Source organism: Macaca thibetana, chromosome 18 (assembly GCF_024542745.1).
Source record: "Macaca thibetana thibetana isolate TM-01 chromosome 18, ASM2454274v1, whole genome shotgun sequence".
NCBI lineage: Eukaryota > Metazoa > Chordata > Mammalia > Primates > Cercopithecidae > Macaca > Macaca thibetana.
In genome coordinates, this window is record NC_065595.1 from 45,760,545 (window position 1) to 45,777,195 (window position 16,651).

The 16,651-nt window shown below is 37.0% G+C and overlaps 1 long non-coding RNA gene across 9 annotated transcripts in view; it reads left to right on the plus strand.

Annotated features, from left to right (window-relative positions):
- Positions 1-16,651, plus strand: part of LOC126941064 (uncharacterized) — a 93,958-nt gene that overhangs the window by 16,843 nt on the left and 60,464 nt on the right. For 7 of the 9 annotated variants that reach the window (XR_007721071.1, XR_007721074.1, XR_007721070.1 and 4 more), the window contains 2 exons: positions 6,304-6,389; positions 13,123-15,242. This is a non-coding gene — a long non-coding RNA (uncharacterized LOC126941064). The remainder of the gene's footprint in view (positions 1-6,303; positions 6,390-13,122; positions 15,243-16,651) is intronic. The other 2 variants (XR_007721068.1, XR_007721072.1) reach the window with 2 other exon arrangements.

Sequence of the window (16,651 nt, forward strand, 5' to 3'; positions counted from 1 at the left end):
TCAGCATTTTAAAAAGTAAACATTTTACTTATTTTCTTTGAGAAGCCCATTTATGTAAATCAAATTCGACTATTACTATTCAGTACTACCTAGAAAAATTTCAGTACTACCTATTTTTCTAGGTAGTGCTGAATAGTAATAGTCGAATTTGATTTACATAAATGGGCTTTTCGTTTTATTTACTTGGGCAATGCCCTGTAACCTTATAGGAAGTTCATACAAAAAAAGAGTCCATCTAATAAGGTAAGAAAATGTTTTAGCAAAGTAATTAATGAAAAATAAAAGAAAAAAAATTCCCACATACACCTAACATTCTGAACATAAAGCTGTTTTGTTTATTTAGAGAAATTGGTACTTTTACCTCATGTAAGTGTGAAAATTCAGCTAGTCAGGGCAATAGAGAGAGAGAGAGCAAAAAAAAAAATATTATTTTTAAGTGGGAGAGGAAGAAGCAATGGAGGTACGAAGTGCCTTGCCTACTTTAAGGTGGGATGGTTGAGGTGTATAGAATGTCAGCATGGCTAAGTCTGTACCTGTACATCACATAGTTGCAGAATCCAATTGGAGGTCATCTTCATATTTCTGAAAGTTGTGGCCCTGATAGAAAAAATATGGAAATAATTCCAAAAAGAATCAGACAATGAATAGGTTAGTTGTAATCCAGACAGGGTGGTGAAGGGGTTGAAAAGGAAAACTATTGAGAAGAACTGGTAATTCAGGTACTTGTGGGCTGCTAGATTGGCCTATTTAAAGATACAAAGTCCATAGTGGTTATAAACACGGGCTCATTGTATCCCAACCTTAGGGTGAGTCTTTTGGTTGTTCTTGGGAGCAACTTTTGTTCATAGACTATTTGTACTGGTTTGATCTTTTAAAATTAATATTTGATTTACTAAAGTTGCAAAATTCAAACTTTAGTTCTTCCTTAAGCTTAAATTTAAACTTATAAATCTAATGATTCTGTTTAAAAAATTGGTATCATTTAAAAATTAATTTTAAGGAAGATGTATACATTTAATACATTTGATATTTTTGGAGTGATTAAATTATCACATCAAATAGCACTTTCTCAAGTATTTAAATTATTAAAATCTATTAAATTATATTTATAAACATGAAGAAACTATAATATTTTTTATTCTAAATGTTGTCATATTGCTTATAAACCCATAATTCTTTTATGAATTTGCATTTAAAATCATAGGTCTAAATGAATCACCTGATTGCTCATTTAAAATTGGAATCACAAGATTCATTTAATGTATTCTTTGTTCTCTTATATGCTCTTAATGCTAATTATGCATATGTATTTCTAACACTTAACACAATAATACTATATATTTGACTTACTTTTTCATCTGTCTCCTTTAATATACATTTTCCTGGGGAAATAATAAAGGAAAAAATTTCTACCCAGTAAATTGGGGCGACTCTACCAAGACCTCCTCAAATGGACAAGTTGCATATCTGCTGGTAATTTTGTTTGGGTTGTAGGGTATTTATTGTCCTGAGACACTGTCAAGGACCTGAGGGCAATGTGAACCCTCTGTATGGTGTCTTTAACAGGGCTATCACTGAGAAAAAGTATCATTTCACAACCCATGCTAGCCCCTAAGATTCAGTCTCTACAAAATCCAATTCTTCTCATAATTGCTTTACCAGTTGATAGAATTCAACTAATTTCTGTATCTCTTGATTCTACTCTGAATTCATTTCATAGTTTTCTTCCTTGATAGGGCCAAACTCTTATAAATATTTAGATGACATCTGATTGGGTTCTGCATAATCATCATGGCTTTGCCTTGTTCTTCAACTACAAAACTGAAGTCCTAGTAATGATGGATAAGACCATTTGATTTAGTTTGGGTGCCCCTGAAAGTAGGCCCTGAAAAAAGGACTGCAGCTTAAGTAGGATACAAAGTAAACACTGGGAAGTGGGACAGGGACAGAAGCCAGCCAATAAGAATTGTGTTGTCAAGCCAGTTATCACTGTGGGCTACTGGAATTTAATGCCAATGAGGGAACTCTGGGAACCAGTGTAGAACACATGTTTCAGAGTCATCTCATCCAAGAGGTGAGTGAGGTGAGGTATTTATGTACCAATTCCTGTCAGTCATGGGTTACATGCTGTTCCTGGAGGTCATTAATTTCCAGTTCTTTCAACCTATGGCACAGAGGACAAAGTGCTTTCAGTGGGCAGAAAATGCTCTCAGGCAAAGACATATAGGAGCTGAATTGGTAGAAGCATGAACCTGCCTGTCATTTTCTTCCTTCAGAACTTCATTGTACTTTATGACAAACTAGTTTCGTAGTTCTTAATGACCATTTTCCCCAAGTCTCTCAAATACTAGAGATCTGCATTATCCAATACACCATCTTCTACCTGTATCAGATTCCAGTTAATAATAAGTGAGAATCTTAATAGTTGAGTTGCCACAGAATGCCTAATATTGGTACTATTCCACTTATCACCAGTAATGGAGCCCTTGTTGCCATCTGGTTGGTGAATTGTTCAATTCTAGAATCCCATCCTGAAAATTTGCTTCTTAGAATATCTTCCCTTGCCAACTGACTTACTTTGGGCTATCACAGAAACATACGCTGCAAGAAAGATGGTAGAACAAAAAGTTTATTTGAGAGATGAAGCAAATATCAGTAAGAGAATTGGGAACTAAAACGAGGAGGGAAGGCAGCCGATAAAAAGTGCATTGTCTGGTTAGTTACCACTGTGGGCAACTGGAATTTAATCTCACTGGGGGATCTCTGGGACCTATGTAGAATGGATGCCTCAGTGCTATCCTCTGCCCCCCAGGAGTAAGGGATCTGGGGTATTTATTTAGTAACTTCCTTCCACATTGGTGGATGGCTCCTGCTAAGGGCCCCTGACACTTTTGACCTGTTGCAAAATGGCTATAAAAAGCCGTCAGGGAAGGAAATTGGGAGCTGGAAGCTCGGCCCACATACACAGAAGTGGTAAGGGTGAGAGGATATAAATGGGACACTCGCAGCCTTCCTTATACATTGTTGTTGAGGTTTTTGCTCCGGTTTGACAATAGATGTTTAGATAAAATGAGAATTAAAATTTCCAAAATTTTCAGTCTTTTAAATAACTACAAAGCATTTTCAGGATGTTAGTAAGTATGAATTTGTTGGGAAAGGCAGATTCACTAAGCTGAGCTATTTAAGCTAAGTTATTTATTAAGCTAAGTTATTTATTTTTACCTCTGCTAATAAGACTCCCAGATGTAGATGTAAAGGAATAGAATAAAAATGTTTCTTGGATCACTAGAGGAAGGAAAGAGTATGAGTCATGTGCATAGAGACACACAGGAATTTGTTTAGAGAGAAATGAGCACTGCTGGGAATTAATGTGCCTATTTCAGGACAAGTAAATGAATTAGTATTAGGTGCTGGTACCCTTCTGGTAGCATAAGATAGTAACAATGAAAACAGAAATGTTTTATTTTTCTATTTTCCATGATGAAATTAAATGTTGTAGGTCTTTTGTTTGTTGAGGGAACACATTTAATAGAGATTTGAGAAAATTTTTACCAATAATATATGATCTAGGGCTGGTCTTGGGTTAATGTGATGACCATATTGAAACTTCTGGTTATCTAAAATTTTGTAAATCAGAGTCAACAGTAAGGAGTATGATATTGGTTGTCAATAAACTTCCTAAAACAAAATTTTATGCCAGAGCTATTTTCTAATTAGGCATATTTTCCAAAGAGATATTAAGGAGGCATATTTAATTGTGATAAGGTGTTCTGACTAAATCATAGAAGTTATCAGCATCTTTGTGTTTACAGGAAAAGCAAAATCGGTTCTTCTGACTTGCCACCATTACTTGCCAGTTTTTGCTATCACACAGCAAGCATTTTATTTTCCATTTACTGAAATCCATACTGTCATCCATATCCATTGTGTGAAAAACATTCTATTAGGCACTATGAATAATACAAAGTCAAGTTCCACAGTTGCTGTCTGTAGGTTGCTTATGACTCAGTACAAAAAAAAGGCCCCTGTCTCAGCTATTTCTCTTACAATGGTGACTTTTTTCCCTTTCCAAACTATATTTCATTTATTTTTTTAACTTTTATTTTACTTTCAGGGATACATATGAAGGTCGGTTCCTTAGATAAATTGCCTGTCGTGGGGTTTGGTATACATGTTATTTTGTCACCCAGGTAATAAGCATAGTACTCAATAGGTAGTTTTTTGATCCTTCTCCTCCTCCCACTCTCCATCCTCAAGCAGACCCCCGTGTCTATTGTTTTCTTCTTGTGTCCATGGGTACGCAATGTTTAGCTCCCATTTATAACTGAGAACATGCCGTGTTTGGTTTTCTGTTCCTGTATCAGTTAACTTAGGATAATGGCATCCAGCTTCATCAACGTTGCTGCCAAGGACATTATCTCATTCTTTTTATGACTGCATAGTGTTCCATGGTGTGTATGTACCACAGTTTCTTTATCCAGTCCACTATGTCCACTATTGATGGACATTTAAGTTGATTTCATGTCTTTGTCATTGTGAATAGTGCTGCGATGAACTCATTCTATGAGGCTAGCGTCATCCTGATACCACAACCTGGCAAAGACACAACAACAACAAAACTTCAGGCCAATATCCTTGATGAACATAGATGCAAAAATCCTCAACAAAATACTAGCAAACTGAATCCAGCAGCACATCAAAAAGCTAATCAACCATGATCAAGTAAGCTTTATCCCTGAGATGGAAGGTTAATTCAACATATGCAAATCAAATGTGATTCACCACATAAACAGAATTAAAAACAAAAACCACATGATCATCTTAGTAGATATAGAAAAAACTTTTGATAAAATCCAACATCCCTTCATGATAAAAACCCTAAAGAAACTGGTCATTGAAGGAACATACCTCAAAGTAATAGCTGTCTATGACAAACCCGCAGTCAACATCATACTGAATGGGCAAAAGCTGGAAGCATTCCCCTTGAGAACTGGTGCAAGACAAAATTGCCCACTTTCACCCCTCCTATTCAACATAGTATTGGAAGTCTTGGCCAGAGAAATCAGGCAAGAGAAAGAAATAAAAGGCATCCAAATAGGAGGAGAGGAAGTCACATTATCTCTGTATGCAGATGATATGATTCTATACCTAGAAACTTCATAGTCTTTGCCCATAAGCTCCTAGGTCTAATAAACCACTTCTCTAATATTTCTGGATACAAAATCAATGTACAAAAACCAGTGGCATTTCTATACACCAATGACACACAAGCTGAGCACCAAATCAAGAACTCAATCCCATTCACAATAGCCACAAAAAAGATAAAATACTTAGGAATACAGCTAACAAAGAGAATACAGCTAACAAAGTTTTCTATGATGAGAATTACAAAACTGCTGAAAGAAGTTAGACATGACACAAACAAATGGAAAAACATTCCATACTCATGGATTGGAAGAATCAATATTGTTAAAATGGCCACACTGCCCAAAGCAATGTACAGATTCAATGCTATTCCTATCAAACTACCAATGACCTGCTTTCCAAAATTAGAAAAAAAATTTCTAAAATTCATACGGAACCAAAAAAGAGCCCAAATAGCCAAAGCAATCCTAAGCAAAAGAACAATGGTGACTTTTTGGACCTTTGTAGAGAAGTGTTATCTATGACACTTTTTAAGGTGATTCCACCATAAAAATTAGACGCTGAACAAAACTTCAGTGGCTGCTGAAATAAATGATTGTTTATGCATGGTTGGAAAAGTGAATGGGAACCCCAGAGAAAAATTTCTGGGTGACTTTTTATAACACAAATGTTGCTAGATAGGTATTTCCCTAATGGAAATTCTTTTAGGCAATCAATGTTTTCCATTTGGAAAGGAGCTAGTTTACCCTTCACAGCATCTCTAAGTGGCTGCAGATGGGGGTGAAGTGGATGGAGATGCCTACAAATACTCAGTAGCACTGAGTATATTTTGGCAAAAATGAACTCTATGAAATCAATTGAATCTGTACTAGTTCCTTGTTCCACATTAATCCAATTTGTTTAAACCATTGACTGTGATTATAGTGATTGCCTTGGCCCAATTGCATGGTGGTAGATGAACAGATCTGCTTATTCACTTTTTCAGATCAGTAAAATCACTGAGGAGTCAGTAGTCCTGTCTACATCTTTGTGTAATGATATTAAGCAGGTGTGCTGTGTGCCTGGAGGAAGTTATCTGCTCTGTCATTGCATCCTTCCCAGACACTCTTCTGAGCACAATCCAGGTCTGAGGCTTACCTTCTCTGTTATCTCCCATAGAGCTGCTTAGAAAGGAGAGCAAATGCCGTGCTTAACATGCTTTCCAAAGACCAAGAAACAAAGCTAAATCTGGTTCTAAGGAAAAGGTAACATTTCTTCAGTTATGTCTCTGAGTATGAATTTTTTAAAAGGCAAAACGAAAATGCAAAGCATAATCTGTATTTGTGTCTTGACTCTTTGTCAGATGAAAATGGGTCAGTCAGTTAACACGTGCAGGATAGGAGAGACCCAAGTTATTGAATCGATGAGTGTTATTCAGACTAGAATAAATTGGAGTGATAGATAGTACTAATCAATTTTAATTTTCATTTGTAATCAAACCCTGGACCCTATGTATATTTTCATGTCTACTGACGTGGGTTCACTGGCTTGAGATGAATGGCCTCCAAATATGCTTACACTGTATTCATACTGTGCTGACATTGCTGACAAGCATTTGTCTCAAGCTGGTGCACACTGGCCTAAGCAGGTGCCTTGTGCTTCACCAATACTGGCAAATGCAAGGATTTGGCCTTGGCAGGAGGTTGGAATATCTGGTCCTCTTTGATAGCTGGTGAGAATGAAGGATCCCCAACTACATCCTACAGGAAATAAGCCTAGTGATGATGCTGGAAACTAAGAACAGAATTATCCTACAACCAAAGTAAAGTCCATGACCAATTTAGACTCCAGTGCCTATTGTTTACAAGGAAGGAACATTAGACTAGGTAGGACATATGACTGAAACTCAGCTTTGGAAGTAAAGAGATGAAATGGTGAGAGAGCTCATATCTGAGTCGTGGCCACTCCAAGGAACTTGCTTGAAGCAAAGTAGGGGTGAATGAGAGCAGGGATCTGCCCTTGGAAAATGGGATGGGCTGGAGCCAGGTGGGAAGTAGTTCCCCGGTCAGTCAGAGGAGGGACAGAGAGTGGCTGGAGGCAGTGAACACAGTAGAAAGGGCAGGCTTGGTGGACTAAATACTGGAATCAGATTCAAGAGTGCTTTCCTTCAGGTTTGGGGCATGAAAAGTGTAGAAGATTTGTGGAGAGAGACGACTTGGTAGGTGGCCTGATCACCTTACAAACATATTTGTGGTGAGAATACACAAGAGGCTTTGCCTTTCATGTGAAGAACAGTAACTTATTTCCAAGCCAGCTGTTATACAGTTATTAATTCTCTCATGCAACACACATTTATTGAGTGACTATTATACACATACACCATTACTGATCCTGGGGCTACAAGCACATTCTTCCAAGAAGTACTTATAGTTAATTATAGCAATGTGGCAACAAAGAAGAGAATGACACCTGTCCAACATGGACCACAGGCTGGTGAGAAAAAGCTTCTTAGTGAAGGAAATGGAATATAGGCAGAGGGGACAAACACAGACACAGTGGAGAGAGATGGTTTGGTTTAGTTGGGGAAATAGTAGCAGTTCAGCATTGTTGGCCGAATGATGAGATCCAAAGCCATGCAGGAAATGATTAGAGAGAGAAGTCAACTGCTCTTGCTGCTTCAGGAAAGAGAGTGGGGCCATATTTGCCATTAACTTATTGGTCATAAAGAACTCTGAGACAAGGCCAGGCACGGTGGCTCATGCCTATCATCTCAATACTTTGGGAGGCCGAGGTGTCTGATTTCTTGAGCTCAGGAGTTCAAGACCAGCCTGAGCAACATGGCAAAACCTCATCTCTACAAAAAACACACAAATTAACCAGCTGTGGCAGCTCACACCTGTAGTCCCAGCTACTCAGCAGGCTATGGTGGGAGGATTGCTTGAGCCCAGAAGGTGGCTGTTGCAGTGAGCTGTGATTGTGCCAGTGCACTCCAGCCTGGGTGACAGAGTGACACCCTGTCTCAAACAAACAAACAAAAAACCAAACCAAACCAAACAAAAAACCACACAACAAACAAAACAAACAAACCAATCTCAGACATTAATAATATCGAACCTTTATTGAGTGTTTATTATAACCAAGGCACTGTGTCAAGCATTTTATGAATCTTAACTCATTTTATTTTTACAACAACCCTATCAGGAGTTGTATAATGCAATGTTGTCTTTATACTGTGGATTAGAAAGTTGAAGCTTGTAACTAAATTTTGCACGTAGAAGAGGGTAGAGCTAGGACTCAAACACAGACCTGTCTGCCTAGAAAGCTCATGCCATTTACAAGCACTATGGCTGTGCACCTGGAAACAAGCGGGCTGGGAGAGTCATCTCATTCAAGCCTGGAGACTTCAGGTCTGGGAATGGGGATACAGGCAATAGTTGATGTTCAGCCAGGACACCAGATCATTAATCCCGCCTCATTTTCTGTCTTCCAATCTTGGCCCGTTTATATTAAGACCTTTCCCAGGGGATAGATTATGCAAATATATCTGATCTGTTTAAAATACTCCATTTATTCCTACAGTTGTATATGGTGCTGGTTCCCTGAGACTCTTTCAGGAAGTCTGTGAGGTCAAAATGATTTTCATAATAATACTAAGACATTATTTACTCCTATCACTGTGCAGACATTTGCACCGAGAGTGTAAAAAATGCTCACAGTTTTAAAAAGTCAGTTTCATTTAGGAATATTCTTAATGAAGTAGAATTATTAATTATATCAAATATTGACCCTTGAGAACACATTTGTGTGACAGAATAGTAAGTACCTACAGACGTTTTCATTTTATACTGAAGTATGTTGTTGTATTGAGGAAAAGCACTCCTGTGTTTGTGAGCTAAACTAAACTTTTTTTCATGGTACACCATTTTACTTCAAAGAATGACTGTAAGACAAATGTGATTATTTAGACTTAAGTATTCGGCATATATATTTGTAGAAAATGAATGAATTGAATTTGCTGTCACTCTAAGGAAAACAACAGTCAGAATTTGTTGGCAACGATAAAACCCAATATCTCAAGTGCAAATTAGAATTTTGGGAAACTTGAATCGGCTGCTATGAGTATGACAGTTTTCCAATACTTTTCTGATGAGATCTGTAGTGATATTAACAAATGTGCTTTAAAAATATTATATAATGAACTATGTCTGTATTTGGAAGATCTGAATTATTCAGTGAACCAGTATTTTTCAAATGACCAGTATATGATGTTACAAAATTATATTGTACATTCAAAGGGCAAGATGGACCAATGAATTTTAATGTAACAGAGCAGCAAAGTTCATTGATAGGATTTCAAATTTCATGTGGTGACTAATCTTTAAGAAACATCACCTGCTGAGTTTTGGTATAGTATCAAAGAAGAATATTCACAATTATCGGAAAGGACTTTTAAAATAGCCCTTTGCTTTCCAAGTGTATATCTGTGAGAGTCTAAATTTTCTTAAAATACATCAACTAGGCCGGGTGCAATGGCTCATGCCTGTAATCCCAGCACTTTGGGAGGCCAAGGCGGGCAGATCACAAGGTCAGGAGATTGAGACCTTCCTGGCTAACGGGGTGAAACCCCGTCTCTACTAAAAATACAAAAAATTAGCTGGGCATGGTGGCGGGCGCCTGTAGTCCCAGCTACTCAGGAGGCTGAGGCAGGAGAATGGCGTGAACCTGGGAGGTGGAGCTTGTAGTGAGCCCAGATCACACCACTGCACTCCAGTCTGGGCGACAAAGCAAGACTCTGTGTCAAAAAGAAAAAAAAAAAAAAAAAAAAAAACAACTAAAACAACATATTGCAAAAGATTGAATGCAGAAGCAGCTATGAGAATCCAAGTGTCATCCATTAGTCTAGACCTTAAGGAGATTTGTAAAATTATAAGACAATGCTACTCTTTAAATATTTTTGTTTTGCTAAATGTTATTTTTCACAGGAATATGTTATTTAATTTAACACGTGATGGGTTTACTATTGTTATTATTTATTTTTTATTTATCTTTTTTGAGACAGTTTTTGCTCTTGTTGCCCAGGCTGGAGTGAAGTGGCACAATCTCAGCTCACTGTAACCTCTGTCTCCCAGGTTCTAGTGATTCTCCTGCCTCAGCCTCCCAAATAGCTGGGAGGCACCTGCCACCACGCCCAGCTAATTTTTGTATTTTTAGTAGAGATGGGGTTTCATCATGTCGTCCAGGCTGGTCTTGAACCCCTGACCTCAAGTGATCCACCCGCCTCAGCTTCCCAAAGTGCTGGGATTATAGGCGTGAGCCACCACACCCAGCCTATTATTATTTTTAAATAAATAAATACTTAAAACATTTCTCAGTTTTAATTTCTAATGTGATAAATATCAATAGATATAACCCACATAAATAGAAAGTGTAAAGAGCCCCTGAGACAAAAATAACTACTAGATGATGCATTTGTATTCAGATTCCCCTTGATAAGGTGTTTTTGACTTATGTGTCGCATTAGATGTAAGCTGTGTTTAATACCTAGATGGTGCACTTTGAGAATTCAAAGAGTTCATAAAAGTATATTTCTAAAGCATAGAGATTTAACTTCTATAACTAGTTCTAATGATATTCATGAAACTTTAGAGAAACTCACTGTTGCTCAACAATAGAGTTAACAGAACCAACACACCCTCCTTTCTATGAACAAGAGGAAAATCTGTCAAGGGTCAATGCCACTTCCACACCTTTATTTCAAATAAGCAAATGTATGTACTTATGGTGTTTATTACTGCAATTGCTTCCTGCCTTTGAAAAAGATCTAATCAACCACTACATTTCCTTGGCTCAATAAAGAGTAAAGGGATTTTACTGATACTTGATTAATTCAGTGCTTAAATTTCATTTCTACTATAATTTTGTCTTTAAAAAATAGGTATATTTTTCATGCAAAAGCTTTTTCTAGTCAATGCATATCAAACAAACACATTTACAGGCTAAAAGGTGAAAATTACCATCATTAATTTTTATTTCCATAGAATTGTTTGCCTTGTTTTCACATTGTGTGTCAAATAGTAGTTCAGAAGTAGTTGGGTCTGAGGAAATTGGGTCTAAGGAATTGGGTCTAAGGAAATTGCTAGAAGACAATGCTAGTGCATTGACTGGGAAAAAGACCTTTCAAAGACTCTCTTTTACAGATAGATTGCTCTTTTATTTTCCCTGTTGATGATCAACTTCCAGTGGTATAAGGGGACAAAACCTTGCTATCCACAGAGAGGTCCTTAGACCAGCAGCATCAGTACCACCTGGGAGCTTGTTAGAAGTGCAGGATACCAGGTTCCACCCTAGGCCTACAGAATCAGAATCTGAATTTTAAAAAGATCCCTATTTGATGCCTAACCACATTAAAGTTTGAGAAACACTGCTATTAGGGATACAAATAATATTTTCTCCACACTTTTTTGGTTGTTTTCTTTCTGACTAGTATTCAACCTCTCTTTCAGAACAATCTTAAACAGTGTAATCAGGGTACTCAGACTTATTCCTGGATTGTTAAAATATTTACTCCTACCAACCATTTTGAAATAAATAAAGATACTTAAGCCCTGTCTTCTAAAATGCCATATCAATGAAAAGGTCAAAGAACTCAAGAAATACAGATGGAAACCTAAATGTAGGGCAATAGTAACTGATGAAAAGAATCAATAAATATTTACATTGTATTTTGTCTTAAATGAGCCTGTTTTTAGGAAAAACTTTTATTTAAGCATGAGGCTCTTCCATCTAGCCCTTTATTTGCTCAATACCACCTTTCTAGATTGGAAAAAGATTGATTTGCAAGATAATCTGATAGACATTCTTTAACATACTATACTTGCCTGCCAGATACCAGTAGCAGCCCCTTGACAGTTTCATCCAAACTCCAAACTTTGAAGTGTAGTGAAATCATTTTTTAAAGGAAAATAAAAGCTTTTATCCAAACATCTTCTTTATACTCCCCAAAGTTGGCCTGTTTGAATGGTCAGCTCCCACACTTGGTAGCTCTACGGTAGTCTGCTTTAGGTCAGTGGAGATCATGGGCAATCTTCCCGGAAATGACAAAAGATCACTTTATAAAACCCGGCCATGTTTTGCAACAGTTGGTTATTTTTGCTTCAGAGAAGCAGGCAATGAAGAAATATGGCAAAGTATGAGGAAAAGCACATTATGGCAATATGATGCCATTTTTTCATATTCTGTGTATATTTCAATGCTTCTGTCATTTGGAATGTGGCCTTCCCCTGGTTAAAGATCATGAGATTTAAATATGTGTGACCCAGCACTTTATAAACTCAGGGCTTTTAATGTTGATCACATAAACACTTAGCTGCAGTGTGTATAACAAAAGGCATATATGAAAGACCTACCTGTGTGTAAAGCATTATGTTAATTAAAGGTTATAACCACATCATTATGTACTTCAGGAATTTAGATAATGATTATCTATTGTTTCTTTTCATGTACTACTAATTTTAATGTAGTTCAGTGATACATGCTTAAGAATATGTGCTTTCAGTACTCTGATAAAAATGACTGTCAGAATGTGAATATATTTCACACTTCCTACATATTCCATTAGTCATTACTAGAGGAAAAAATGTGAATAATTTATTGGTGAAAAGTTTGAATTAATCTGCTGACAACTTAAATCATACATAAAGGTTCCTAAGGGTGTGGGGCTGTGGGGGAAAAAGGCGTGCTTTTTGTTCATAAGAAGGGTGACTCCTTGAGGGACAGAGAAAATAATTTTACTTTCTACAGAAAAAGTCAGCATACAACTAACTAATCTATTTCCTTACAGTGTAATCATCTTGGGTAAATTATTTCTTCATACTTTATTTATAACTGTTTTAAATTACAATGGTTCTGTATGGATTTGCCCACAGAGATATATATATATGTATATTCAAATGCATTTATTTTTACTTATTTTAATATTTATTTATTTATGTTTTGGAGAAACGGTCTCTGTTGCCCAGTCTGGAGTGCGGTGACATCACAGCTCCCTGCAGCCTCGACCTTCTAAGCTCAAGCAGTTCTCCTGCCTCAGCTTCCCAAGTAGCTGGGACTACAACCATGCACCACTACTTCTGGGTAATTTTTAAATGTTTTGTAGAGATGGTATTTCCCTGTTTCCCAGGCTGGTCTGCAATTCCTGGGTTCAAGCGATCCTCTTGCCTCAGCCTCCCAAAGTGCTGGGATTACTGGCATAAGCCACTGCACCTGGCCTGCATTTATTTTTAAAAGATCCATTTTAGATCATTTCATTTAAAAACTAAAAAATTTACATTTAGAATAAAACTAAAAATCACTAAAGAGTATAAATTACATGGAATAATATTCTACATAGAGAAGATACAGACAGGAACAGGAACTGAGGTGTAATGAGAGAGAGTTTTTGAAAGTGGGGAGTAAGAATATAAAATAAATGAATTGAGATACTTTGAGAACTGCTAATTCTAGGTAAAATCTAGGTGAATAATAATAATAAAGTTAAAATGTATTGAGTATGATGTTATATATGTAATTTTTTCCATTTAATTCTCAAAATGACCCTTTAAGATTTGATGCTACTGTTTTGCCTGTTTTCAAATGAGGAAACTGAGGCACAAGTTATGTCTTAAGGTTGCACAACTTTAAGTAGCATCAAACCTAAGAAGTTAGCCCAGCAGCTCATGCTCTTTAACCCTGTGCTATGCTGAGCCTGGCTACTGTGTCCCACCTCAGGGTTTGCCTGCCAAGAGAGTCCACAGTTCAGAGCCATGTGCTATAAGATTGCTGATCAGATGATTTTCCAGCATGATCTTCATTCATTGACTCCACTTCCTCATCTCCCTTTCCCTGATCAGTCCTGCAATCAGGCTTCCATTCTCACCACATTTTATAAAATAATGTTTTATTTTGAAATCAAGTGTTTTTTGTTTTGTTTTGTTTTTCTGAGATGGAACCTGGAGTGCCGTGACGTGATTTTGGCTCACTGCAACTTCCGTCTCCCGGATTCAAGCGATTCTCCTGCCTCAGCCTCCCCCAGTAGATGGGATTACAGGCATGTGCCACCACATCTGGCTATTTTTTTTTTTTTTTTGTCTTTTTGTATTTTTAGTAGAGACAGGTTTTCACCATGTTGGCCAGACTGGTCTTTAACTCCTGACCTCAAATGATCCACCTGTCTTGGCCTCCCAAAGTGCTGGGATTACAAGCATGAGCCACCAAGCCCAGCCATATTTTGAAATCATTTAAGACTCATATAAAGGGCAGAAAAAATAGTACAGAGTTGTTCTGTATCCTCCCCAAACTTGGTATTATCAGCATCTTTGTATTAGCTATTCTCAAAGGTATGCACTGGTATCTCCTTGTAGCTTTACTTTACATTTCCCTGATGGCTAAAGATACTGAAGATGCTCATTTGCCATTCGTACACTGTTCAAGTCTTTTGTCCACTTTCAAATTGGATTTCTGTGTTTTTTTTTTTTTTTAAATTCTGAGTTTAGAATTATTGATATGTTTTGGATAAAGTTCTATATCAGTTACATGATTTGCAAATATTATCTCCCTTTCATAGCTTGTCTTTTTATTCTCTTAACAGGATTGCTCTCAGAGTTAAAGTTTTTAATTTTGTTAAAGTTCAAATCATTGGTTGTTTTCTCTTAGGGATCATGTCTTTGGTGTCATGTCTAATAACTTTTCGCCTAACTCCAAGTCATGAAGTTTTTTCTTTTTCCCTACATGAAGTTTAGGTCAAGGTTTTTTCCTATAATTGTCCAATGTTCTAACACCATTTGTTGAACAGACTATCCTTCCTCTCAACTAATTTTTGAAACTATTTTCACCAGGGTTGCTAATGGCCTCCTACTTTCCTAATCTAAAGGAACAATGACCTGTAACACATTTTAGCAATGGAGTGTTGATGTAGACTGTGCTTTGTAACAACGGTGACGTCAGGAGTTCCTTCACCTGGACATTGAGTGAATGGAGGGAGAGTGCTGGCCTCATCCATCACCCACCGGAGGGGTGCAACACATTCAGAGTGGTGGGAGCAGCCCTGACTATACACTGCCTGCTCATGTAGCACGAACCAGGTCTGTCTACACGTATTTTCCTAAATGGCGATAGATAATGATCTTTCAGGAATATTTTCTATCTGCACTCCTTGAAATAAGAAGATAATATTCTAGTTTTAATTTTTATTTTAAATATTTTTTCTTATTATAAGAGTAATATAGTATATGCTGATTGTAAAAATTTGGAAAATACTTAACACCTCCTCTTGCTCTTCCCTCTCCTCCCTTCTTCCTTCTTTTGTTCCTTCTTTTCCTTTTCATTCTCCTCCTCCTCCTGCTGCTGCCCCTCTTGCCCCTTCTCCTTGTTCATAGGATTCATATACATAAGGGTGGTCTACTTCTGTGGAAGAAGGAAAAAAGTGAGAGAGAGAGGCTTAGATGGATGGAGGATGGAGGTTAGAGCAAATATCATAAAAATAACATGTTCAATCTTGGTAGTAGGGACATGGAAGTCTATTTTTATTTCTTCTATTCTCGTCTGTAGGCTTGAAATGTTTCAGAAATAAAATAAAAATGAATAAAAGCCCTCAAGGCATTTACTTTCAGATGAAGAGACACTAAACATTTATGATCTTTATTATTAAATTATATGGTACTGAACTAAGAGGTTAGAGGCAGAGCGTCCCCACCATCCCAGAGATGAAGGAATGCTGCTCTTGATTATTTAAAATGCACTAGTCCTTTTCTTAAATGATATGAAAAATAAGAGAGAATATAATCTGTCCTGGATGTTTGGGTAGGTGACAGATGGAAGATGAATGAGGTATTTTCTGTATAGGCATACTGTTCTTTGCTATGTATGACAGAATGAATAAATGACCTGCATGGCAATTTTGGAAAATTTCCTGATGTGTTAAGATAATAAGAGCAGGCAAATTAGCTGACTGGGAGCTATTAGTTCAGCAAGTTAGAAATGCCATTCATAGTCAAGTCACAGATTTTACAGAAGTTTTTCTAGGTTTAGTTTGCTGATGAGTCTGTAACTTTTCAATATGTTCCCTTTTTTAGACATCTTGGCCTCCATCTGCTACCTGATTGGGCTCTGGAGACTTAATATTGAAATACAAATATTAATAAGCTCTAAGGATGGAGGTATCTGTCTAAAAGGTACAGCATTTTTAAGTTTGCACCTTGCAATGGTGTTCATGTTCTAAAGTGAAGTAAAGAACTAATGCAATGATTTAGATGATTCAAGCAAAAGCATTTACAAAGCTCTAATTACCTGGACACTTAAGCCAAATCTATTTTTGGCACAAAGTATTCAGACAGCTACTTCATTTTGCATAGACAGATACAGATTATGTCAAACTCGACTTGTTGCCTATACTTTAACACACACTTTTTTACAAATGCTTTTTTTCCCCCTTTGGAAAAATGAGAGCAATAATTTTGCTTGGGAAATTTTCCTATTCTTGGAATCTTGTCTG